Below are 27,603 nucleotides of genomic sequence, written 5' to 3'. Positions count from 1 at the left end.
CGGCAGGACACCTGCACCCCAATGTTTATAGCAGCAATGTCCACAATAGCCAAACTGTGGAAGGAGCCTCGGTGTCCATCGACAGATGAATGGAAAAAGAAGCTGTGGTCTATGTATACACTGGAATATTCCTCAGCCATTAGAAATGACAAATACCCACCATTTGCTTCAATGTGGATGGAACTGGGGGGTATTATGCTGAGGGAAGTAAGTCAATCGGAGAAGGACAAACATTATATGGTCTCATTCGTTGGGGCTATATAAAAAATAGTGAAAGGGAATAAAGGGGAAAGGAGAGAAAATGAGTGGGAAATATCAATGAAGGTGACAGACCATGAGAGACTCCTAACTCTGGGAAACGAACTAGGGGTGGTGGAAGGGGAGGTGGGTGGGGGGATGGGGTGACTGGGTGATGGGCACTGAGGGGGGCACTTGATGGGATGAGCACTGGGTGTTATATGTTGGCAAATCGAACTCCAATAAAAAATTTTTTAAAAAATTTATAAAAAGAAGCATTGGTATAATGAATGTTTCCTATGATCATAGATTCAGGAAACCCAAAATGTCATGTTAATTATTGGCATGGTTAATTGCCACTTCATAAAAATTATTAGGCCCTTACCAGTCCAACAAAGAATATAGCATCATGTCTTCTTCTGTTGAGTCTTCTGGAGGTAAACACACACCATACCTCATGAAGGGGATGAGAGTCCTGGGAAGTAAAATTACATGTATACCTCCAAAATATTGCAGGTTTAGTTCCAGATCACTGCAATAAAGCGAATATCACAATCAAGTAAGTCAAATGAGTATTTTGGTTTCCTAGTGCATAGAAAAGTTTAATTTACACTATAGTTTTTTAAGTGTGCAATAGCACTATGTCTAGAACAACAATGTACTAACCTTAACCGAAGAGTACTTTATTACTTAAAAATACCAATCATCATCTGAGGCTTTAGGGAGTTATGATCTTTTTGTGGGGGTGGGTCTCGCCTCAGCGTTGATGACTGCTAACTGATGAGGGTGGTGGTGGCTGAGGGTCGGGCTGACTGTGACAGTTTCTTAAAATAAGACAAGTGTCGTTTGTCATGTCAGTCGACTATTCCTTTCATCAACATTCTTTTTTTTCTCTAGCATGTGATGCTGTTTGATAACATTTTATCCGCAGCAGAACGTCTTTCCAAATTGGAGTCAGTCTTCTCAAATCCTGCCGCTGCTATATCAACTAAGTTTATGTGATATTCTAAATCCTCTGTTGTCATTTCAATATCTTCACAGCATCTTCACCAGGAGTTAATTCTATCTCAAGATAACACTTTCTTTGCTCATTCATAAGAAGCAACTCCTCATTCATGAAAATATTATCATGAGATTGCCAGTGTTCAGTCACATCTTCAGGCTCCACTTGTTCTCTTTCTCCTTCTACCATAACTGGAGTTACTGCCTCCAGTGAAGTCTCAAACTCGCCCAAGTCATTCCTCAGGGTTGAAGTCATCTTCTTCCAAAGTCCTATAAATGTTGATATTTTGACCTCTTCCTCTGAATCCCAAACATTCTTAATGCCATCTAGAATAGGAAATCCTTTCTAGAAGGGTTGACTTTGACCATATTCATAGAAGAATCACTATCTATGGCAGCTGTAGCCTTAAGAAATGTATTTCTTGGGACGCCTGGGTGGCTCAGTGGTTGAGTGTCTGCCTTTGGCTCAGGGCGTGATCCGGAAGGCCTGGGATCAAGTCCAAGATCGAGCTTCCTGTGTGGAGCCTGCTTCTCCCTCTATGTCTCTGCCTCTCTCTCTCAGTGTCTCTGATGAATAAATAAAGTCTTTTTTAAAAAAAAGAAATATATTTCCTAAATAATAAGACTTCAAAGTAAAAATGAGTCTTTGATCCATGGGCTGCAGCACGGAAGTTGTGTTAGCAGGCATGAAAGCAACGTTGATCATGTGGTATATCTCTGTCAGAGCTCTTGGATGACTAAGTTCATTGCCAATGAGCAGCAATATTTTGAAAGCAATCTTTTTTTTCAGAGAAGCAGTTCTTTCTCAATAGTGGGGCTTAAAATATTCAGTAAGACATGGTATAAACACGTGTGCTGTCATCCAGGCCCTGTTGCTCCATTTCTCGAGCACAGGCAGAGTAGATTTAGCATAGTTCCTAAAGGGTTCTAGGATTTCCAGAATGGTAAATGAGCATAGGCTTCAACTTAGGGCCTTACCCTAACAAGAGAGTCGACTTGTCCTGTAAAGCTTTGATCCAGCATTGACTTCTCCCTGGTCATGAGGTCAGTCTTCTTTCAGTATAAAGCTATTTTGTTTACGTTGAAAATCTGTTGCTTGGTGTAGCCACCTTCATTAATGATCTTAGCTAGATCTACTGGATAGCTTGCTGCTGCTTCTCTGTCGGCACTTGCTGCTTCACCTTGTACTTCTACGGTATGGAGAAGGCTTCTTTCCTTAAACCCCACGAACCAACCTCTGCTAGCTTCCAACTTTTCTCCTGCATCTTCCTCACCTCTCTTAGGCTCCATAGGACTGAAGAGAGTTCGAGTTAGGGCCTTGCTCTGAATTAGGCTCTGGCTTAAGGGGATTCTGTGGCTGGTTTGATCTGTCTAGATCACTAAAACTTTCTTCATATCAACAGTAAGGCTGTTTTGCTTTATCATTTGTGTGTTCTTCGGAGTAGCACTTTTAATTTCCTTCGAGAACTTTTTCTTTGCATTTATAACTTGACTAACTGGTGCAAGAGGCCTAGCTTTCAGCCTACTTTGGCTTTAGACATGCCTTCCTCACTAAACTTAATAATCATTTCTAGCTTTTGATTTAAAGTGAGGACATGTGACTCCTCCTTTCACTTAAACATTAAGAGCCATTGTTGAGTTATTAATTGTCCTAATTTCAATATTGTGTCTCAGGGAATAGAAGGCCCAAGGAGAGGGAGAAAAATAGGGGAACAGCTGGTCAGTGGAATAGTCAGAGCACACACAAGATTTATCAATTAAGTTTGCTGTCTCATATGGTGCGATTGTGGTGCCCCAAAGCAATTACAGTGGTAACACCAAAGATCACTGATCATAGATCAGCATAGCAAATATAATAATAATGAAAAAGTTTGAAATAGTCTGAGAATTACCAGAATGTGACACAGAGACAAAGCAAGCATATGTGTTGGGGAAACGTTGTCGATAGACTTGCTAGATGCATGGTTGCTATAAACCTTCAATTTGTAAATAACACAGTATCTGCAGAGCACAAAAAAAACCAAAGCACAATGAAGTGAAGCAAAATAAAATTAGGTCTGCTCCTGCAAGAGGAGCTCAGGATGTAGAGACTTTGACAGAGAGCGGGGCTAGTGGGAGGTGGATAGTAAGAGAAGGAGGCTTCAGAATCAGTGGAGGTGGAAACTAAGGAGAATGTGAACATGACCAGTCACATAGCACCAGCTCAAGACCCATTCCTTCCCTTCTTTCCCTCTTTCCTCCTTCCCTTCCATTCCCTTTTCCTTGTCTCTCTCCCTCCCTCCCTCCCTCCCTCCCTCCCTCCTTTTATCCTTTGCCTCCTACTCCCCTCTACCCTCCACATCTTTACTTCTCTCCCTTCTTACTTCCTTTTCATAACTGCCCCCCCATTCTCCTTCCTCCTATTCTCAGCAGGTGACTTACTTAGAAAGAGACAAGCCAAACAGTTTGACTATGTCTTATGTTGGGTAGGCACTTTGGGATCTAGATGTAATTTCAAACTGCTTCCTGTGAAGCCTCAGGTTTCTATTAGATGCTTCTGTAGACTTTCACGTTTAATTCAACTAAAAGTTGTATTTCATTATTTTAAAAAACTGTTACCAGAACCGAAGCAAAACCAACTCTACAATGTAGAGTTGCCCATTTGCCCATTTGCCCATTTGACTCTACAATGTATTTGCCCATTTTTAGCACTTTAGAGACTATCGAGCATACCATGTACGCAGAGTTTAACTTGTTTTCATGCAGATTTTAAACTCCGATTCCTTTTGCTTATTTATACATATATTTGACCTTCCTACAAATGTGTAATATAGTAGGAAGGAGGGAGCTTTTCTCTGGTCTTTCCTTGAATTCAAGCCTGTACATGTCTGTTCATGTAAAATGATACCAATGAGTTCAGTAGTTCAGCACATGTGTATGGTGCTCCAGTAAATGCCAGGCAAAGCTCAGGCACATCTGCTCATTCAAGCTCTTATCATGGCTTATTAGACAATTGTGCAATAACAGGTGAACTCTACACACTGCATCATGACCATACTTTACTAACAAAGTGTCAGATGTTACTTGCCTAAATTAAATAGGCACATAAGTGTAATTATTAAATTTGAGGTGGAATAATTGGTGTTCAGACTAGAAATCGATTACTAATTAAAAACAGGAAGTTTCAAAGAAAATAGAATTTCATGGCTAACACTGTGAAGATTATAAGGATCAGATGACACAAGTCAAGTTATACCAGCCCCAAATACACTGTCTCTACACAAAGTCCTCATTGTGTTGTGAAATTAAAATTTGCAGAGTTCTTTGTTCTGAGAATTCTGACATGTTTTGAAGTTCTGAAATAAAAGATTGACTATAAAAAATAAGCCTCCCAGCATCTTTTAGTACAACTTGAAACACCACTTAATGTTCGTGAAAAAGTACACTTAAAAATGTAAATCTGTCAATAAAAAAACGTATAGCACCATTTGAAATTATCATGTAAGTAAGAGGAAAGCACAAGATATCAGGAAAATACTCATTCAACCCTATGCTATTGATTTTGCTACAGTCATGGTAAATGAGCAAGCAATGCGTATACACTTACTGCCATTCCTTTAAAATACTGTGTGGAAAGGATACTAAGAAGCTGCTCCTGAAGAATGTTTATTTCAAAAAGTGAATTATGTGAAACCATTATAATTCAATTCAAGGTATGAATACTATGTATTACACCAATTTGTTGGTAAGATAGGACCAAACAAGTAAACACAAAGAATATACATTACTGAGTAAAATCCTTGAAGCACTTACAACAGGGAACATGTTTAAGTTTTATTTTAACTTAAAAAATATTCCATCAAGTAAGTTGTCAAAAATGGATTGGTGTTGCAATTAGTATTGAGAAAGTAATGGTTGGAAAAACTTTAGGATTTGTAATATAGGAGCAGTTGCCAAAATGAGTTCAAATAATTGTGGTATATTGAGTAGACAATCACTTGCTATGAAGCAGCTTAATAAGCGTCTTTCAAAACAGTCTTTCATTTTTTTTATAAAAACTGCCAAATTTTAAAGGTGTAGTTTCTGTAAATGCAGATTTTTTAGCAGTGTGTGTGTGTGTGTGTGTGTGTGTGTGTGTAAGGAGTTCCAAAATTCCCTTTTCAATTGAAGTTACTTCTACCAAAGCCAAGTGCTGATACAAATCTTTCAAGTGAGGGATCCCTGGGTGGCGCAGCGGTTTAGCGCCTGCCTTTGGCCGAGGGCGCGATCCTGGAGACCCGGGATCGAATCCCACGTCGGGCTCCCGGTGCATGGAGCCTGCTTCTCCCTCTGCCTGTGTCTCTGCCTCTCTTTCTCTCTGTGTGACTATCATAAAAAAAATAAAAAAAAATAAAAAAAAAATCTTTCAAGTGAGACAAGAAATCTTTTTTTTTTTTTTCCTTCCTGGTAATAGCACCATTAACAAAGCGTCTCTTAGAACATGGTTTTGCTTGCTTGTGTCTCTTGTTGACATTTTTTTGTTGACATTTTTAATAAGCTGAAGAAACTCAATATGACAATGCTAGCCTGCCATGTTAATCTCATTTACAACTACCTATAAAGTTAGCAATAAAATTGAAACAAAATTTGGATTCAGTATAAAAACAAGGTAAATTAAAAAAAAAAAACAAGGTAAATTTGATTCTTATAAAACTGAGTAAATATGTGATAGAGGTGGGCATGGAAATGTATGAAATTCTTCAATGACATTATTGACTATCTCAAAATATTTCAAGATATGTGTATAATGTATATGCACATATATTTACATCAATAAAATTTTAAACTTGTTGAAAAAACCATCAAATGTAATTCTGAGATATTATTTACTCACTTTGCAAACACAAATTTTGTACTATTCTTTCAAGATTATGTATGTGTTTAATTGAAGACTTCTGAGGTTACTAAGAGTGATGTTAAAATAATTTACTCGGCATCTGTGTAAATCAGGATTTTCTGTAGCCCATGCAACCAAAACAAATGCAGAAATAAATTGGATACTCAGGCTGAAATCAGATTACAACCATCAGTTGTGGTGCCTGGTTTCAAGGTTTCATGTACAGTCCAGTAATCTTATTTTCTTATCGATTGTCTTCCTGAGTAAATATTATGAATTCAAACTTATAAAATAAATTCATACTGGAACATCATTTGTATATTTTTTATACTGGAGTGTCTGCCCAATATTTCATTTTGTTTCATTTCGCTTTTCTCTTTCTTTTCACTTTTGTTACTGTGCTTGCCTTTCATTTATATTCATTGAACAACTATTACATATTCTGGGTTCTGGAGATTTAAGGGCGAACAAACCAGAAAATATCTCTGATTATATGGAGACTATCTTTCTTTAGGAAAAATAAAAATAAAACTGCTATTAAATTTTTGAAAACTATGACCCTAGAGTTTCATTTCTAGAACAAGGAGGATCCAACCTGAATCTGTAGATTCTTCTTTTCCTATAGATGCTTTGTGGAGCAGACTTCCTAGAGATGTTTGGAACTAAGCAGTGAGCAGACTTCAATATAAAGGCAGACTACTGGTTATATTTCGTTCAGAGTGAGTTGCTCAGAACCTTGACTTTTTAAAGTCTGAGCTTTTTTTGTGTGGGGGCAGAAGGAAATAACAAAACCAAATAAAACTATATTATTTGCAAGCTTTGCAAGTTTCCAAAGTACACATGCAGTAGTTGCAGATTGTAGTTTGTAGTAGTTTCAAAGGTCTGAAGATGATCTAGAAAAATCAATCAACAAGTATTAATCAACAATCAACAAGTATTAATTAACCACCGGCACATTCCTAGGTATTCTTTGAGAAATAAGAAATATCAGGTATTTTCTCTATCCTTTAAGAAGTTTGACAACTAACTCTAAAAGAAAGCTAACCATTTTTCATATCAGGCTCAAATAGATAAAACTATCTGTAAAGGGACACTTAGAATGGAAAGATAAATCAGATGTTCCTTTTCCTAAGGCTGGCTGTAGTCAGAAGTTAACTGTAGTACAACATGGAATATAATATGGCCATAAAATAAAGACTTTCAAGCAATGTGCCATTGACTTTAAAGCCATAAGATTTTGAAAAAGAAGAAAATGTGGGCTAAAGTGGTTGGAAGAAAATTCTTTAGAGATAGAAGGATACCATTTGGGTCAGTGGTATGGTCGAGCTGGCTCATGCCATCTCCCAAGCGCCTACCATGGGTATTTTCCCCCCAATTCTACATCGAGTTGACATGTTGGTGGCCGAATAGTGGTCACAGTAGATAATACTTACAATGTAGAGAATGGCAAATACTACAAATCATGCTTTTGTGTGTTTTTTTTTTTTCCTTTTAGTGGAGAGTTGCTTGATAAACATTAATCAGTATACTGCTGGTCTATTTGGATGCATAGTAGAAAGACAGCAGTTGGGGAGTGGAATTCCATTTGCTGAATAGGATCATTGATCTGTGTTAGGCCATTATTGTCTAATAATCTTAGCAAATTGTTGTGCGTGAAATGGATAACTTGGAAAAGTAATAAGAAAAGAAATTCTTAAGCCAGACCTACTCTGAGGTATTCAGTTTCCCATGAAGATATTCCCTTGTGCCCCTGTATTTCCCCAGGAATGTTCTAAGCCATCTGCTCCCCATCTATGTTCCACTCAGAAGTGCCTTCCCTTCACTCTCCTTCATCATTTGACCCTTTCTGAGTTCCTTTCCCTAAAGCGTTTGTTTTATCACATCTTGTCAAAGTGTCAATAGCTTGTAAGGACTCAATGTGGGAAGCATTTCCTTGGATTATTCTTTAGAATCCAATAGATTTGGGCTCAATCCTGGGTCTATTTCTCATTTACTCTGTGATACGGGCAACTCATTAAGTGAGTCACCTTCAGTTTCCTTTTTTATTAAGTAGACTTAATAATCTCTTCATAAAATAGGCATAAATGAAATAATATATGGGTGTAGAGAACCATTCCTGGCAGCCAGTAAGTAGGAGCTATCATTATTTTGTCTGGTGTTATATACAAATATAAACAAAAACACACATATTTCTAGCTCTCCTGGCTCCCCAACTTTTTTCTTTTTAAAAATTGAGATATAGGGGTACCTGGTTGGCACAGTCGGTTAAGCATCTGACTCTTAGTTTTGGCTGGAGTCTGTTCTTGGGGTCATGGGATCGAGCCCCATGTGGGGCTCTGCACTCAGTACGGAGTCTTTGTGGGTTTCTTTCTCCCTTTCCCTCTGCCTCTCCCCCTCCCCACTGAAATAAATAAAATCTTAAAAAAAATAAAATAAAATCGAGTGTAATTGACATATAACAGTTTTGGGCATAATGATTTGATATTTATATATTGTGAAATGATAGCAATAAGTCTAGTTAACTTGTATTTTACACATATAGTTAAATTTTTTTGTGTGTTTAGAACTTTTAAGACTTACCCTCGTAGCAACTTTCAAATATATAATAAATTATTCTTAGCTCTAGTGCCTTTACTGAACATTACATCCCCAGGACTTATTTATTTTATAACTGGAAGTTTGTTATCTCTTGACCCCTTCACCCATTTGCCACTCCCCAACCCTGCCTCAGACAGCTACCAATCTGCTCTCTGCATCTATGAGTTTGGTTGTTCTGTTTGTTTGTTTTAGAGTATACATATAAGTGGAATCATATAGTATTTGTCTTTCTCAGTCTGACACTTCATTGAGTTTAATGCTTTTAAGGTCTGTCCATGTTGTCACAGGTAGCAAGATTTCCTTTCTTTAATGGATGAATATAGATAGATAGATAGATAGATAGATAGATAGATAGATAGATATATTCATATATATATATATATATATATATTGTTTTTCATAGTAGCTGCACCAATTTACATTTCCACCAACAGTGCACAAGGGTTTCCTTTTCTCTATAGCCTTGCTAACACTCGTCTTTCTTGTCTTTTTGATAATAGCCATTCTAATAGGTGTGAGGTGATATTTTACTGTGGCTTTGATTTGCAGTACCTTGATGATTAGTGATATTGATAATCTTTTCATGTACCTGTTAGCCATCTGTATGTCTTCTTTAGAAAAATGTCTATTCAGATCCTCTGCCCATTTTTAAATTGGATTATCTTTTAATTTTTGCCATTGTTTGAATTGTTCATATGTTTTGGATATAACCCCTTATTAGGTATATGTTTTGCAAATATTTTCTCCCACTTGGTAGATTGACTGGCCTTCCAGCTTTTAAGGAAGGGTTTATGCAAATTTGTTCTCTAGCTGAAGATTTATATTACAAATACGACACAATGCCCTATTTACCTCCGTTGAGTTTTAGAGCAGCAGGAATAGTCTCATTTTTATTGAGATATATGTGGAGGGGAGGGCTGATTGACAAAACATTTGCCTGACCACCCCCCCACCACCAATTGTAAAGGGGTTTAAAGGATAATTTTTGAAATAGGTTTGCCAAGTTTGGGTTTAGAGTTGAGCCAAAGTGAGATAATACCCAGAATGAAGGCTATACTGATGTAGGAGGATGCTGCAGTTTCTTTTTTCCTGTACAGTTAGATTCAAGTATATGCTTATACTTTGATACTAGAGTTTAAGAGGTGTGCCTGCACTGTAATCTGGGATCACTTTTAAAGGACCAGTGGAGCAGTAAAGCATCATCATGCACATTGATGTAACTGTGATAATACTTCTGTGATATTAAACCAATGCATTTGTCAGTATAAATCATGTTTCCTTTTAGCATTCCATTCCTAAGGCTGAGAGGTGAAGATTATTGCTTTAGGGAATGAGAGAGATTGGTTCCTCCTGGAACCCATAAGGTCATTGATGTGCTTTGAATCTCAAGGCTGGCTGGCTGTTGTGAGTACAGGGCAATAATAGTGATATCCAGATAATCACAAAAAAGAAGAGCATTTTCAAATTTCCTTTAGCTCTTATTTACAAGATCCAGACATGCATTACTAGAGTGTAGAGGTTATGTTTTTTTTTTTTTCTTCTTTAATGTGTCTGGAGCAAATAAAGGAATAGGTTATAATAAAGAAGTAGAAGATTTACCCCTTCCTGTGCTCATTAGTTAATGGAAAAGTAAGACCAAGGTAAACGAAAGAATTATCCTTTGTATTTTATTGTCCTTTCTTTGGAGAGGAAATTCAAGGAGGAGTATCATGGAAGTATCTACATGTTATTAAGGAGTCCAGGAACATGGCTGTGAGGTTGTTTTGTTTTGTTTTGTTTTGTTTTGTTTTGTTTTGTGTGTGTGTAGTAACATAACTTCCTTGGGCATAGCTAAAGTTTGCAAACATTTAGAACAGGGATTAACAAACTTTCCTTGTTAAAACTTGGATAATACATTCTTTAGGCTTTGTGAGCTACATGGTTTTAGTTTTAACTACTCAACTATGCTGTAGTAGCACAAAAACTGTCATAGACGATGCATAAATGGATGGGTGTTGCTGTGTTTCAATAAGACTTTATTTATAAAATTAAATTGTAGGCAGGATTTGGTTTTCAGGCTATAGATCACCAATTCCCAATCCACAAGACACTTCAGATGTGAATATTTCCAACATGTCACAGGGCTTCTGTGATGGTGTGCAAGGGTGCCATGAGAACTGGTAGACAACCAGAGGACTTAAATCAAGACAGAGAGGCTACTGTTTTTAGGGAATGGTGACAGGAAATTAATGGCATGCAACTCTCCAAAATTCCCACTGCCCAACCATACTTTGATACTCCTATAGGAGGAGCATAGACAAGGAAGGACTAGAAATAAATATCTTTCACTTATGCCCACCAGGCAACAATACTGTAATGAGGCTTACTTTTTATCTTTAATATTAGAAATAATAATTTTTTTCAGGCACCTGAGTGGCTCAGTCGGTTAAGTGTCTGACTCTTGATCTCTGCTCAGGTCTTTTCAAGACACATTTGGCTCCATGCTGGGTGTGGAGCTTTCTTAAAAAAAAGAAAAGAAAAGGAAAAAAAGAAAATAATTATTTTTTTCATATTTCATATATTGAACACATTTTTTTAGAAAAATGTTTAGTTTTGATTCTGATACTCATCTGTGGGTATAAGTCTTTCTTCCATGATATTTAGTTATTGCTTCCCACCACGTCTTCCTTAAACTTTACTTACTCTCCCCAGTGCTCAACTGGTGGAGAATCACTGATCTGTCTATATAATAGTACTCAGTCAAGGGCAGGTGATGTTGCATGGTGAAAAAATAATTTTCTAGGAAACATACTTCTATATGAATAGATCCTTAATATTGTTGGAAATAGTTTAGTCCCTGTTATGCGTTGAATTATGTCTCCCCCAAAAGATATGTAAGTCTTAACCCCTAGTATTTCTGTATATGACTTTATTTGGGAATAGGGTTTTTGCCGAAGATCAAATTAAGATGAGATCATTAGTGTAGGTTCTAATCCAATGTGGTTGGTATTCATATAAAAGGGGGAAGTTTTGACACAAACAGTTATAGAAGGAAGACTGTGAAGACGTAGGGAATGCACTACCTACAGGCTAAGAAATATATAGGACAAAAACTAGCAGGGAGGCATTAAATAGATTTTCTCGCAATCCTCAAATGGACCCAACCCTTCTGGAAGCTTGATTTTGGACTTCCAGACACCGCAACTGAGAGACAATACATTTCTGTTCTTTAAGCCAACTTGATTTGTGGTGCTTTGTTATGGCAGCCCCAGGAAACTAGTACAAACTCCTTCACTGTTTCCCTTTGGAGTATAGTCAAAAGTTAAAGAGCCAAACCTTCCAAATGAGCACACATGACTAAGATGCCACCCTGACTCATTCTGAAATTTCTGGTTGGTTCTTGCCAAACATCCTATTGAACACACTGAACTAATTCTACAGGTTCCTATCTACTTCTAGATAAAATTCCTTTTTTAAAAAATGATTTTTATTTATTTATTAGAGAGAGAGAGAGTATGTGATAGAGCACAAGCAGGGGGATGGCAGAGAGAGGGCAGAAGGAGAAGCAGACTCCCCACTGAACAGGGAGCCCCATGTGGGGCTGGATCCCAGGACCCAGAGATCACGACCTGAGACAGAAGCAGACACTTAACCAGCTAAGCCACCCAGACATCCCTAAAAATTCATTTTTAATTGAAATCTTTTGCAAGTATATATAAATCACAAATAAAAAGAATCACCAGATGCCTTCTGGTTTTTTCAAGGTAGGACCCCTGGTCCTCAATTTGTTCTATGTTTTTTTGTTTTGTTTTGTTTTTAAAGAGGCGCAAGGCCTAAGCCTTGAGAAACCCCAGATTTTATTTTATTTAATTTTAATTTTAATTTATTTATGATTGTCACACACACACACACAGAGAGAGAGAGAGAGAGAGAGAGAGAGAGAGGCAGAGACACAGGCAGAGGGGGAAGCAGGCTCCATGCACCAGGAGCCCGACGTGGGATTCGGTCCCGGGTCTCCAGGATCGCGCCCTGGGCCAAAGGCAGGTGCCAAACCACTGCGCCACCCAAGGATCCCTGTTCTGTGTTTTTTTGTTTGTTTTTTGTTTTTGGCTCAATCTGGCCTTTTGATGCTGGCACCCAATGGAGGGAGGTCCTAATCTTGATACTATTTTTAATCTATTAAATTCTTAGTATTTCTTCCTGGAAGCCATAAGACAAAAACTCTGTATCTTTAGAGTAAAAGAGAAGTACAAAATGGGTAATTATCCTGTTAATTTAAGGGCATAATTTTAAACCCCAATGTGAATACTTTTTATTGGAATTATCCAGTTTGGCTGGATAGAAAAAGCCAAAGAAAACACAAGCATGACAGGCTTTAGCTTAGTTTCAAATCTGTGGCTTCTGCCCTCTCCGAGAGTGATTTGAGCTTTGGGGATGAATTCCTTGAGTTGCCAGGTATTCTTTAGTATACAGGAATATTTTTGTGCTGTTCTTTAGCTTGCATGCAGTGGTATTGTGTAAGCTGTACCATAGGGAGAAAGACATGATTAAAAACATTTGTGGCTCATCGTTAAATATAGAAATCATTATAATTGGATTAATTTAGGAAATACACAATGATGCCTGAGTTTCCTCTTGAGAACCAAATATACATCGAGAGCTACATTTTCAAAAAGCACAGAGTTGGCTTTCTCACATAAAAAAATACAGATTCATAATTCAGACTCCCTTAGTCCCAGGCCTCACTTAAAGAAAGCGTAACATCTGCATGCCATGTTAGGTGATATTTTTGCTTGAGTCAAATCCATCTCTTGAAATGGTGAATATGGATTTCTGCAGGTGAATATAGCACTGCTCCATGAAAATTTGGTCCTAGAGGTATAACTGGAATTTTGCAAATGCCACTGGAAGCAGTTACATCAATCCAAGGAGAAAGGAGAGTAGCAGATGTAGAAAATGTAAGTGATGGAATAGTCGTATAACAAAATACTTTCAGCATATCTTTTGTTATGTAACGTTACCCATGACATGCCTATCAGTAATATTGTCAGAGGCTGTAATTGAAGAGATATATTAATTATTACCAGTCACCTCCAGCACTCTTATGGATGGTAGAATGATGTCTTCATCAAATAATGACACTGATGTTGTCTGGTGTGCGGGGAGGCTGTGGAGACAAGATTTTTTTTCTTTTTTTTCTGTAGTTAAAGGTACTCTGGATTGGATTTTCTTTTAGCACCATTCCTACATTCCTGGACTCGAAAAACTACTGGAGATATAATGTCCAACTTTCTTCTGTCTTTTCTCTCCCTCTTTTTGGTTCTGGGTTGGGAAAAGAAAAATGAAGGGCACAGCATGGTTAACAAGCCCAGTGACGCAGGCTGGGAGGACTGAGGTAGATTCCAGATCTTTCAGCTGGATTCCCCCTTCAGTTCGGTGTGAGGGGCTTAGCTGACTGCCTCTCAGGTTGCTGCCCTCCTCCCGTTCTGTGTGTCAGTACAAAACAGGTTGAGCTAAATTAAGGCATTCGGAGCCTGCCCCTTGTTTTCACCATCTCCTCACTTAGAAGTTGTAATTTTGTAGAGGAAGGTAGGCGGTTGTTACCAGAAAGCAATAAATTTCCCACAAGTTGGAAAAGACATATATAAAGCTGTTGTTTTTAATTGGAGTTGGCAGTGTATGTTCAGAATAAAACCTGATTATTTTCACCTTCATTTTTTTCCCCAACAATTTGAGATAGGACCTGGAACTATAATAAACTTTCATATCCCCTGTATGGGCCAGGGTCTACCTGGCAAAAGTGGGAATCAAAACAGTCTTTCAAAGCTGCAGCAACAGTGTGCCATGAGCACTGCTAGAAACATTTCCCCAAATTATATGAAATGATTCCAGCAGCATGGGATGAAAAATAGAGAAGGGCCACTAGGAGGAGGGATCCCTGGAGCAAGTTATGGGAAGGCAAACTGATGGGAAAAATCTCTAAGTGTTCTTTCGCAGATCCTTTCTATTTAGGTGGATGTGGATTTTTCTGGAACCACATTTATGTCATTACCTTGGGGTTACTCCAGAAAATTTTTCAGCTATTGAAAACTCAGATAAATAAGATGAATAGATTTGGAAGTAAGTGTTGACTTTTATTGTGTGAAGGGAGACTGGAGGCAAAAAAAAAAAAAAAAAATCAACTGACAGTTGACTCATGACTAGTTCTTGATGACAAACCTGGTCCTGGTTAGATATTACCTGATTTCCCACTCCTGGTACTTTTATTTTATTTGATTGTCAAAACTACTAGGTTGTTAATCTAATTATGAGATTATTATGTCATTAAAATTTGATCTTCAACATCTCAGGCTATTTTGAATTATCTATCAAAATTGAATTTTAAAAAATTCCAGGTTCATTTATTTTTGAAGGAGTAATTTTTCTACTAAAGATTATGTGGAAATGTTGGACACTCACAGATGCCTTCGCAGTCCTTTGTGTCTGCAGGTGATCTCGGTATAGAGATGCCATTCCCCCCTCACAGCATTCTCTTTCCTCCCTCTCTATCTTACCCACACGCACATGTAAGAGCTTACTACCTACAAAGGATTGTCATGTTCTGCTAATTTTGGCCTAGAGTCTCCCTGGCTGTAAAATGTTTTCATGTAAAGTTCATCATTCACATCAAGGAAAGGAGACTTTGAGATTTTTCCCAAGTATTTAGTCTTGAGAAGTTTCCTTTCTACAGTCTAAATTTTCTAACGACATTTGTTCAGTATCATTAAAAATATTAATTCACCATAATCTTTCATGTCTTCCAAAGGAATTTGGAAAGTAATTCTCTTCTTCAAAACCTCAGAACATTGCATGTTGTAACTCTTATTTAAACCTTCACTATAAAACTCAAGGAATTCAAAAATTAAGTTGCCTGTGCTGTGTTTTTTTTTTTTAATTTTTTTTTAATTTTATTTATTTATGATAGTTACAGAGAGAGAGAGAGAGGCAGAGACACAGGCAGAGGGAGAAGCAGGCTCCATGCACCGGGAGCCCGATGTGGGATTCGATCCCGGGTCTCCAGGATCACGCCCTGGGCCAAAGGCAGGCGCCAAACCGCTGCGCCACCCAGGGATCCCTGTGCTGTGTTTTAAAACTTGTTTCCCTACTTGAATGTCTCTTCTTTTCCACAACACTCTTGCCTTTTATCGGCTAATTTCTGTTAGCACATAACTTGTCTTTACTGTATGTAACATGCCATTTGAAAATGTTTGAGCAATCGGAAATATCTGATTATAGGGATTCCTACTTCCTTCACTCTCAATTCCTGGTTTTGTAATGTTACTGCCTTCCCACCTTCAAATTACATTATGGCAATTCAGTCGGGCCAAGAGGTAGTAAGTATAGTGTAATGTTTAAGAAAATGGATTTTGAGGTTTGAAAGACCAATTTAGAAATGTTGCTCAGTTCATCTTAGGCAAATTATTTAATGTCTTTCTTTTTTTGGTCATCTATAAAAATGAGGATTACATTATCCGTTTCATTGCCCTGAGGATTAAATGAAATATTATGAGTAAAGTGTATTACATGCAATTAGCACTCACTGATTGTAAGACATTAACAAGAGACTGGTTTATCACTAAAAAGGTCCTGGAGATTCTGTCCTAAACTAGAAATTTCTTTGTTGGACACATTATTTTACCTTCCTATGATAATTTACCATTTTATAACTGTCATTCTAAACTGATAGAGAGTTAATCCTGATTTCTGATATGTAATGGGTGTTTTCCTATAATGGGGAAATTGCAATGTGCCCAAAGGTAATTGAATTACAAGGGACATGAGAGATCTCTGAGGGAATACAGATGAACATGTTGTGTGAGATTATATTATATTATATTATATTATATTATATTATATTATATTATATTATATTATAATTTTATTTTATATATAATATATAATATATATATAATATATAAAATATTATATATTAAAGACTCTAACTTCAGGGATGCCTGGATGGCTTAATTGATGAAGTATCTGCTTTTGCCTCAGGTCATGATCTTGGGGTCCTGGGATTAAGCCCTGCATCTGGCTCCCTGCTCAATGGGGAGTCTGCCTCTCCCTCTCCCTCTGCTGCTCCCTCCTACTTACGTTCTCTCTCTCTCTCTCAAATAAATAAAATATTTTTTAAAAAAAGATTCTAACTTCAAATTCTATGGTTGGCTTTTCATGCTCTGAAGTGGGTGAGCTGGAACTTCTGAGACTCTCTTGGCTCATGGGTCTGCAATAAATCTTCTTGTAGAATTGGGAGAGGATTCTGTAGCAGTGGAATGTGTAGTGAGCTTCATTCAAGTTCTAACCAGTCACTTATTCCATGTATAGGGAATTTGGGACAAGTTGTTTAACCTCTTAAAGCTTCAGTTCCTAACTCTATAGATCAAATATTAATACATACCTCATCGTGTTGTTGTTAGAATTAAATGAAGTTGTATTTGTAAAATTGATCAGAACTATATTTGGTACCAATAAGAATTTAATCAATATTAGTTAAATTTTAAAAAGTGGTCTGCTCCACTGAGTCCATTGGTGAATTGCCTTATCTAAGATTTTACTAGTGATAAGGGAACCTTGTAGCACTTAGTTGTATGCAGTAACTCTGCAACTCATCTTTCTGGCACTTGGACTTGGCTTGTATCATTCTGTGAGTATGGGTCTGCTTTGGATAAAGGATATTCATATTTGGGTTGCTACTCTGAGAAGTCTTGTGTTAGGACTCTCTGTTGCTCACTCTGCCATTGTCAGAGCCTGTAGATCTGTTTGGAAGCTGTGGAGAAAGAATTTGACTTGAGTGTGAATTGCTGTGCCAAGCTGAATTGATTAAAATTCATTTAATGATTTAACAAACTTTATCAAATCTAGGATGATTTTGATTATAAAAAGGCACCATGATTGCAGAAAATATGCATTGTAGACTCTATGAAATATGGTCAGCATCAATTTTCAAGGATTTATATTCTTTGGGAACTGAATATGCTTTTTTTTAAATATTTTATTTTATTTTTATTTATTTATGATAGTCACAGAGAGAGAGAGAGAGAGAGAGAGAGGCAGAGACACAGGCAGAGGGAGAAGCAGGCTCCATGCACAGGGAGCCTGACGTGGGACTTGATCCTGGGTTTACAGGATCGCGCCCTTGGCCAAAGGCAGGCGCTAAACCACTGCACCACCCAGGGATCCCTGAATTTGCTTTGTAATGCAAGTTCTCCCTCTCTCCTCATCACCAACCTACTGGGCTGATTGGCACTTAAAACTATGGGAGAGCCTGGGAAACAAACAAGCTTTGACAAATATTTATAGATACCTCCCTTGACAGATCCAAGAAAAAATTCACATAATTTCTAAGGCAGCTATTTTAATACTACATTGAGATAATTTATTTTTTAAAAAAATGACAGTAAAAAAAAAATAAATAAATAATAACAGTATAATAATAATCCCTCCTATTAAATATAACTAGGTGTAGTCATTTCTTTTGTTAGAGTGTAGAATGACTCAAAAAACTTGATGATACATTTAATAAAATACATTTGATAAAAATGGACACATTACATACAAATACTGTTATGATTGTATGTTGTTTGTATAATTATTTGGAGTGCTTTATTATAATCCTATTAAAGTCGATTATTTATTATAATTTTAATAAGACATATAATGTGTTTAATATATATTGTATCTCTTAGTTTCATAAATGTATGAAAGTATGTATATTTTTAACAACTTAGTTTGATATGGATGAAAAATGCTGAACTTGTATGGAATCTGGGCCTTTGGTTTTGCCAGTGCTTATTGGTTCCAGACCTGAAGCTCTTGTCACGCGGAGTTCTTTTCAATTTGTGATAGAAATCTCAGCTGCGGATGATTTGGCCCTCAAACTTTTCTATTCAGTCTCATCTAATCTGTTGCTACATCTGTAAATTTAAGATGACCAATGAATCTGACAAATTGGCTTCAGTCTGAAAAACAAATGCATTATGCATAGGGAATAAGACATCTTTGGTAGAATTCTAAGCTAATTTATTGAAAATGATTACAAGGGATAATATTTAACTATATATATGCACAGATACATGTGTTTGTACACATAGGAAAACTATTTAATATCATATGTCAAAATGAAACAACTATTTTCAGAAAAGTAAAGTATTAAAACCACCTTAAAGGGAGGGATTCTATACGATGGGTGTTAAGACGTGGCATAGCGACCATCCTGTATTAGTTCAGGAAATCCTGCCAAGGGCCCTGAGGAAATCATGGGTAATTATCCCAGAATCTCCTATACAGTCAGTACCTTTTTGAACACTCATTTCACCTTTTTCCTCTCACTGGCCACCGGGTTCTCACTGCTACTTCCACAGTCCTCTCTAAGTGGATGTTCATTTTTCTCCCACTCCACTTACTACATACCTGTATGGTAGGTACCCACCCTGTTCCTTAAGACTGTTTCCTTTTCTCCTCCCAGCTTTGAATCCCATGTCATCTATCATTTTGTCACCTTTCCTTTGTTGAAGTCACCTACTAATCTCTGGGTCACACCTCTTCATTACTTAAAGACTTTTGCTCCTGGCTTGTCGCTTCTCAATCCAAGGCCATCCTAAGACACAATGATTTTAATGCCCTTTTTTTTGAGGAGGGGGAGGGGAGAGGGAGAGAGAGAATCTTAAGCAGGCTCCATGCCCAGTACAGAGCCTGACGTGGGGCTCCATCTCACAACCCTGAGATCGTGACCTGAGCCGAAATCAAGAGTTGGATGCTTAACTGACTGAGCCACCCAGGCACTCCAGTGATTTTAATATTCTTATAGGTGATATTATCAACCTGTAATGTAGTCTCTCGGTTCTTTATCCTCTTCCTTTAGCGATTTTGTCTCCCACCTGAGCGCATCCGTTCATTCACTGCCAAGGTCACATCCTAAACCTTCTCATTACCAAAAGCCTTCCCATAATCCTAAATTCATGTACTCTACACAGTAGTCATCACTTCCTATATTCTCAGCTTGATTCTTCTAGTATCTTTACTCCAATAATCTTTTAAGTCCTGCTGGAATCTACATCCATTGCTTCTCCTGTTTTTACTGTCTGTTACATATCTCATGTTCACACTTTCTTCCCTAGATAGCTTAAATTTCATATTCGGTTACCTCCTTTCATTCACTCTCAGCTTTTTCACCTAGTTATGAAAAGAGTGGTCTGGTAGACTTGAGGAAGTGTGTTGCTCAGATTCTTCTTTGAGAAAGAAATTGTCGAACAGTGGGGAATATAGTTGGCTGATAGTCTCCAGCCTTTAGCAGCTTTGAGTCTGCTGTGAACTCCTTGAAGTGGTCCAGTGACTCTAGCCAATGACTGAGCAAATGATGGTCTCAAGGTCTAGCCATTTCCACCCAATGTAGGACTTCTCCATTGGGCTTCCTATTCCACTAGTGGAGTTTATCCGTCTGTATCAGACGGCTCCCTCTTTGCAATCTTGCTTCCTCCTCTTTCATTTCATTTCCCGGTAAGCCTTTTACAATCCAAATTCCATCTCAACATAAGGCACAGCTGGCATAAGTACAACCGTAGTTAAGTCAGTCTCTGCTGATTTTGTACCTACACCTGGACTTTGCTGTTGGTCTCACTCTAAGTTTATGATCAAATAGGTAAGTGGGCCCTTGGTGTTACTAGGCAGTCATAGTAAATTTTCTTAGTCCATTTACTATATAACTTTTCCAAATCATTTTTTCATATTCTGTATTTTTCTCCCACTGTCTATGTATTGACAACTCTCAAATTTGTATCTCTAGCTTAGTCCTCATTCCTAAATTCTAGACTCCTTTATCTAACGGCCCACCCACCATCTCTGTTGGAATATTTAACAAGTAACCTCAACAGATCCAAAGTAGAACTGATTCCCCCCACCATCTTCTCCAAAACTGCTGCTCCTCTAGTAGTCTCAAGCTTAGCTAATGGCAACATCATTATTCCAGTTGATTTACTAAAAATGTTATAGTCATTCTCAATGCTTCACTTTTTTCTTACAGTTTACATTCAGACTGTTACTAAATGCTATGGGTTTAGCTTCAAATATATCCTGAATCTGACTACTTCCCACCATGTCTTCTGCTGCCACCCTATTATCAGCCACCATGTCTCTTTCCTGGAGTGTTGCTTCAGTACTTTATCTGTACCATGTACTCTTAGCTCATACGCCATAATGATGCTCCCCAGAAGTGTAAAAAAAATAGATGAGGTTATGGCACTCCTCTACTTAACTCCTTTCAGTGGCTCCCACTCAGAATAAAAGCTCATAAAAGTCAACATTCTTGAAAGGATCTAAGTGTTTGGCCTGATAGGGGCACCTATTACCTCTTTGACTATTTTCCCCTTGTTTTCTTGATTCCTGGCACAAAGTCTTTTTGCTGTTCTTTGGATATCCCTGGAATCTTTCTACCTGAGAGTTTTGTCTTCTGCCCAGAATTTTCTTAACTCAAATATTCATAGTGCTCACTCTTGAACCTTCTTCAGATTGTTGTTAAAATGTGTAACTTTGTTGCCCACCATATTTCAAATTAATTGCCCTTGTCTGGCATTCCATATTCCACTTTGATGCTTCAGCTTACTTCATATGACTCATCACCATCTAGCATCCTTTGTATTTTATTTATTTATCTTACTACATGTCTTCTGCCCCAGACTATCAGTTCAGTGAGGATAGGCGTTTTTGCCTGTATTCTTTACTCCTCCACTTTCAGTACACATAACAGTAATGACATATACTCAAACATTTGATGAATATTTAAAAAAATAAATGAATTATATAATTCATTGCCCGTTATATGTCTATTGTAGGTTTCCATCATCCTGTTCATAGTTTTAGGGACTAAAAAGGAAATGCATATCTAGTTTATGCCTTTGATCTTTTTATTACCTAGCTGGACAATTTTATACTACCTTTCCATATACAAGTGAATTCATATTTTATTATAGCCCCTAATAACATGGGTTTAGACCCATAATAAGTATGTTATAATTACAGGGATATTGTCCACCTTTTTGTACCACAAAGCAGCACTTATTCTTTAGTGTCATACCTATTGGAACTCAGTAATGTTTAATTCAACCTTTCAATTGATATGTTTTGTCATGATTATTTAATAGCTTCATGTGGGTAATTCTGAATTCCAAAACAATAATATAACAGTCTATTTGAAATCAAAACTGTGTTTCTTAATCTAAACCAAAGGATATTGCAAGCATCCAGATTCTTGAGTATTTGAGTTAATTAAAATGATTTTCTATAGTAGTGACTCTGATTAAAGCAGAAGGTCTAAATAATTAGCTTTCAGCATGGAAGTTTAAACAGAAAACAATTCACAAATTTCCTTATTGCACTACTACCACTTACGTAATTCTGACTTTGCAACCTTTATCTCCAGCCCAGATCCCTTCTGAATGCCTGCCTCAGACTCATATACTTGTCTACCTACTAGATATTTTCATCTGATTGTCCCTTAATGTCTCAAATACATAACCTAGCTCCATATGCCTGTAGCTCCCTTTATTTAACTTGTTTCAGTTAATGGCATCCTCGTCTACTCAGTTACCCAAGACTGAAATTGGGCGCCTTCATAGAATCGTCTCTATGTGTATAATACTATGCTAGATGCTGACAGTGCAAAATTGATTAAGATACAGATCCTGTCCTTGGGTAGGTTATATCCAGTAGGGGGAATTGACATAAAATTATAATTTCACTTTTATTATGGTCAATGGTAAGAATGATACAGAAAAAAATCTTTTTAAATTGGGTTAGAAATTTATTGAAAAGTTCTTTCTGCTGAGTTAGTGAAGAATGGATCTTGAAGTTGTAAAGTAGGAAGAATATATCAAGGAGAGACACCAATCAAAGCAAAGACAGAGATGAATTACAAAGCTTAAAGATTGAAGTGGTATGAGCTGTTTGTATAACAGTGTATAACACAACAAATACAATGTTTATGGTAGTGAGCTTGGGACTATGAAGTTGTGTGGGTAGATAAGGACATACCATACTAAGAAGTCATGAGCAGTGGGGAATTTTAAGTAGAGGAATACATTGTCAGACTTGATTTTAAATCTATCACTTTATTGTTGTAGGGAAGATACAGCACAAAGTAGAAAAAGCCCCAGAGAGATGCATTAGGAGGCTATTGCTTTGGTCCAGGATAACAGGGACTGATCAGGATCAGTGAAAATAAGAATAGAAAGCACGTAATATATACAGGAAATAATCAGGAAAAAAATTCTGAGTATTAGGTGATTAAGCACATGGTGCTTGATGAAGAGTGAGTTAGAATAGTAGGTTTTTGTTTTGGAGAGAGAATAAAATTTTATGTTAATATCCAAGAGGAGAATGAATGAGACTTATTGGAGATACACACACACACACACACACACACACACACACACACAGAGATACACACACCCCAATCAAGTTAATATGCAAATCTGAAACAGAGGTAAAGGGAAATAATTGTTGAGATGGAAACCTGAGAGATTAGACTTCGAGCAAAAAAAGAAATCCAGGAAGGATATAAAGATGTGGAGAACCAGGAAAGGGACTAGAATGATTACTCACTAAGAAGCTAGTGGAACTAAATCCCAAGTATAGGTTCACTAAGATGTAGGCTGAAATCTATCCATTGAGTCTGGGATTAGAATTTATGGGTGACTTTTAAAGAAGGAATTTATGAATGACTTGGACAAGAGTAGTTTTGGTAGGGGGGGTAGAAATAGAATTTAGATTTTTTATATGATGGATTGTATGAAACTATTGAAAAGTTGAATATAAACTATTCACTTAAAAGAGTTGGTTGACAAGAAATTACATGAAATTGAGTTTTGAATAAGAGGAAGTCCAATTTATAAGCATCTCACTGATGAGGAAACCACTGCCTATTAAGGTCATGTAATTTGTCCAAGAATACCTAATTGTAAGTGTTACACCCCAAGTCATAACTTTGATTCCAAAAACCTATTTTCATTTTGAACTTAATAGATGGAGCAACATCAGTGATACAAGTAACAAAGTGACCAGTGCTATCATCACCCTACTATCCTCTCCTTTTCAACCATACTACATTTCCCTGCAGCTATATATGAACTTCATTTTAGAATTACAATTATGGCAAAGGGGAGGGTGGATCGAAGAGGAGAAGTACTATAGGCAGCAAAACGGATGCCAGGGAGGAAGGGTCATCAAAGGTGACTTGGGGTTTGCAGGTTTGTTGACTGAATTAATGGTGATAGAGTTAAAAGGAGAAGTCAAACCCCACAAGGGAGCTATATGTTGGGAAAGGAAAGGGGATGGGAGTGCATTGGAAAAGATTGTGGTGAATTTTTACACTTCCTTGGCACCTGCCAGTCTTGATGTATTGAACAGTCACAACAGTGCATTTGAGAATTCTGCAAAAATGTACCAATTTTTCATTAGTGAAATGAATTTCTATATTCAGTGTTATCTCAACTAAAATATGAACAAAAATTAAAATTTACCAGAAATTGGCTAATTTGGGACCAATTTAGTTGGTTATTGGTATCACTTATTCACTAAGATTTTAAATAGTGGATGGTCCTGAAGAGAAAAAAAATTGTAGATGAAGTGTTTTTTGTCTACATTTATCTAAGACAATATTTGTACAAAGTAATGACTTTGTACAAAATGGCTTGCTTGAAATCACTGGGGAAAACTGTATGTTGCCTAGTCACATGAAAACCCTGTTTTTCCCCCTAGAGAGAGAACCTTGATACTTTAATTGTCATGTTTATTAGAGTCCAACTATAACATGAAACTTTTTACCTGGAATTAGTCTAGGTGGCAGTGGGCAATTCGCAGAAAATAATTAAAGAAGAGTGACAGATAACTGAAACCATATAATTCGAATCTACTATTCAATCAGTACAGCTCAAAGTTCATTTTGTTTGTTTATTTATTTATAAAAGATTTTATTTATTCACAAGAGACACACAGAAAGAGAGAGAGAGGCAGAGGGAGAGAGAGAGGCAGACTCACAGCGATGAGGGCCGTGACACAGGGCTCTCTCCCAGGACCCCAGGTTCAGGACCTGAGCTGAAGGCACACACTCATCCAACTGAGCCACCCAGGCTCACCGCCCCCCTTTTTAAGATTTTATTTATTTATTTGTGAAAGATTGAAGTTCACTTTAGAGTTCATATCCTTTTCTTTTGAATCTTGAACCTTGAAAAATGGATATCCTTTCAAACCCTTTAAACTAAAAAGTCAAGTAGGGAGAGACGAAGGATATGCACTGCTATTACATTTAAAAATTATTTAAAAATTACTATCTCTGACTTCACACCAACAATCCCATTAATAGATGCTTCAGAAATCACAAAGTAGCAGACAACTAAAAAAAAATGCAACAGTAAAATTAAGAATATTCGATAAGTATCCTTTTTGCATTATTAACTTTAATCAGAGAAATGGCGTTTGGACACATGGTTCAAACATCTTAGAAATGAGTTTGACTAAGTCTTGATGTTTTCCTTATGTTTGTAAAGTGTTTATTATATATCCTGACAGCAACATCTGTACTCGTGGCCTTTATTCCTGTTGCCCCAAAGGATCAAAGTCAGAACAGTGGCAGAAATCATTTGTAAGGCAAAACCTGGGTTTTTAAAATTTTAACTATGCATTTGTTCTTCTGATATTCTTTCCTAAAGATTGGTATGAGAGCTACCAGTAGAGAAAGGGTCAGTATTAATTACAGCAGGTTTAGCTTTCCTGCATATTGCATGAGACATGAGGATAATAATAGTCTCCTATCTTGGTACTTTTGCATTATGTTAATGATCGTCAGGAAGGCAATGTGCCAGGAAGAGTACCCAGCTTTCTACTTCTGCCTGAGGTATCTGCGTTTTAATCCAAAATATCTATGTTTAAATTCAAATCCCAGAAGAGACTCAAATGAGTCTCCTCTGTCTTATGAAACACTTACTTGTGCCAGTGAGTGGATTTTCACGCTGTGGTGCAGTCAGACACAATTCAGTTTTACAGCAAGTGTTCCTTAAAGAGATGCTTCTGCTCTTTGCTTCCTCACTGGATATAGCTTTGGCAATGGTCCAGTGAGACTGAGAAAATACTCTCAAATTAGGCACGGACTGGTGATAATTGCTAATTATTGAATGTCAATGGGTGAGAAAAGAAAAATCCATGTAATGGCAAAGAGATGACATGTAAAAGTGCCAACCACACTGTCATAGTGTTCAGTCCATCAGTCTTTATAAAAAAATAAGTAAATTCAATTAGGCTAAATAGATGGTTATTTAACAACAGTCAATAAAATATTTCTTTACGGTATAGTAAATAGGCTTATATTTAACCACAGCTTAGTATATTCCAATGTTAATACCAAGGCAGTTTGTTTTCATAGCTTGATCTAAACAGCACTTTATGTTGACACTTCTATTGCGTATTTAATGAACTCATATCAAATATGCATGGCAAATAAATACTATGTTCCTGGTAAACCTTTATTCCTTCCCCACTCACTTGATCTTTTCAAGGGAAGTAACGTGCTTTTCACAATATATTTCTTCTCTCATAAAAATGCGTATCACAACAGTGTAACTAAATCTTATTTCAATATTTTTGCAAGGCGGAAAGGAGAAATCTAGATCATTGTAAGTGCAGACTTGCTGCTGTTTTAAAATGCATCCTGGAACTCTACCTCAGTTGGCCTCTGAGCAGCCAGTCTACTGAGAAGTACCCTTCTGAAAGAAAGGATTAAGGCTTCCTGAAAGTCCTTAATCTGCCTATATAGAAAAACACTAGCAATGCATATGATGCTGCCAGTCAGAATCAGGGCTGGCAGCGATGGCTGCCCTTAGCTTTGTACGTAGGAGAGCACAGAGAGGATGGAGCTGCTGGGTGGCTCTGCATCTGGGCATGGGGGCAAGGTATTGTTACTCTCTCCCAAGAACAAAGTCAGGAATAGTGGAAGCAAGAAGTCAGGGTAGTGGATGTGTGTCTTTACTGTTATGAGACTGTTACAAAATAGTATTGCAAGTGACTTGAATTTCAAAGATTTGAAAGGGTCACAGAATTGGCAGGTCCTTAGGTCTCCTATTTAGTCCATATGCAAAGCACAAATAAAGGATGGATGGTGGAATGAAATAGATGAATACATGTACAATGTACTGTCTCCTGATTTCTGCCAAAGTCCTATTTAGACTGTGATCCTGCCACGAGTGTCACATTCACTCAGGGACAGAGGATGGCAATTTGCTCCCTAGGTTTTTAGGTATAGGCATGTGCTTCAGCTAAACAGAGCAAAATAGTGATTTCTTCCTTTTTCTGCAGAGAAATATGAAGACGGAAACTGCTCTGCAGTGTTTGTCTTGCCCAGAGACAGAGTGTGCGATCTGTAAAGGTTTTCCTGGTAATTAAATTTCGAAAAGGATACGAATCCCTTTATTTATATTGGGTAACTTTGAGACGAGAAATAACAAATGTTTGATTCTTTAGCTCAATGGACTTTGAAATAAATGCTTATTTTTGTTCATCTCTAGCTTTGGGTATTTTTGAAATGCAGCTTTAAAGCTAGCCTTCCTTGTAATTCACTATGGGATGTCTTTATACACTGCTGACAGTAATACAACTCATTTTGGGTGATTAACTTAACCCCCAGTATTGCAAGTGTCGTGCTGCATTAGCATATCTTTCAAGGAATAGTTGCAGTGTGAGAAAATTGCCTGTAGGATTATTTGCAACTAGGAACCTGTGAAATGTAAAATAAAATTGAAGACTATAAAGTAAAACATCAAAGCTACCTAAAATATTAATAGCCAGCACTCTAAAAAGTAATTTAGAAGATTGCATGAGGTAGTGAAAATTACTAATTTAAAAACAGAGTT

General features: G+C 37.2%; 1 long non-coding RNA gene across 10 annotated transcripts in view; it reads left to right on the top strand.

The window, feature by feature from the left end:
* Positions 1–27,603, top strand: part of LOC111096433 — a 217,399-nt gene that overhangs the window by 131,537 nt on the left and 58,259 nt on the right. Inside the window, exon 2 of one of the 10 annotated variants that reach the window (XR_005361367.1) lies at positions 13,511–13,629. The exons of the other annotated variants lie outside the window; for them this stretch is intronic. This is a non-coding gene — a long non-coding RNA (uncharacterized LOC111096433). The remainder of the gene's footprint in view (positions 1–13,510; positions 13,630–27,603) is intronic. 10 annotated transcript variants of the gene reach the window in all.

This window comes from Canis lupus, chromosome 6, assembly GCF_011100685.1.
Source record: "Canis lupus familiaris isolate Mischka breed German Shepherd chromosome 6, alternate assembly UU_Cfam_GSD_1.0, whole genome shotgun sequence".
NCBI classification, from domain to species: domain Eukaryota; kingdom Metazoa; phylum Chordata; class Mammalia; order Carnivora; family Canidae; genus Canis; species Canis lupus.
The sequence above is the reverse complement of the archived record's forward strand: the minus strand, read 5'-3'. Positions and strand labels throughout refer to the sequence as shown.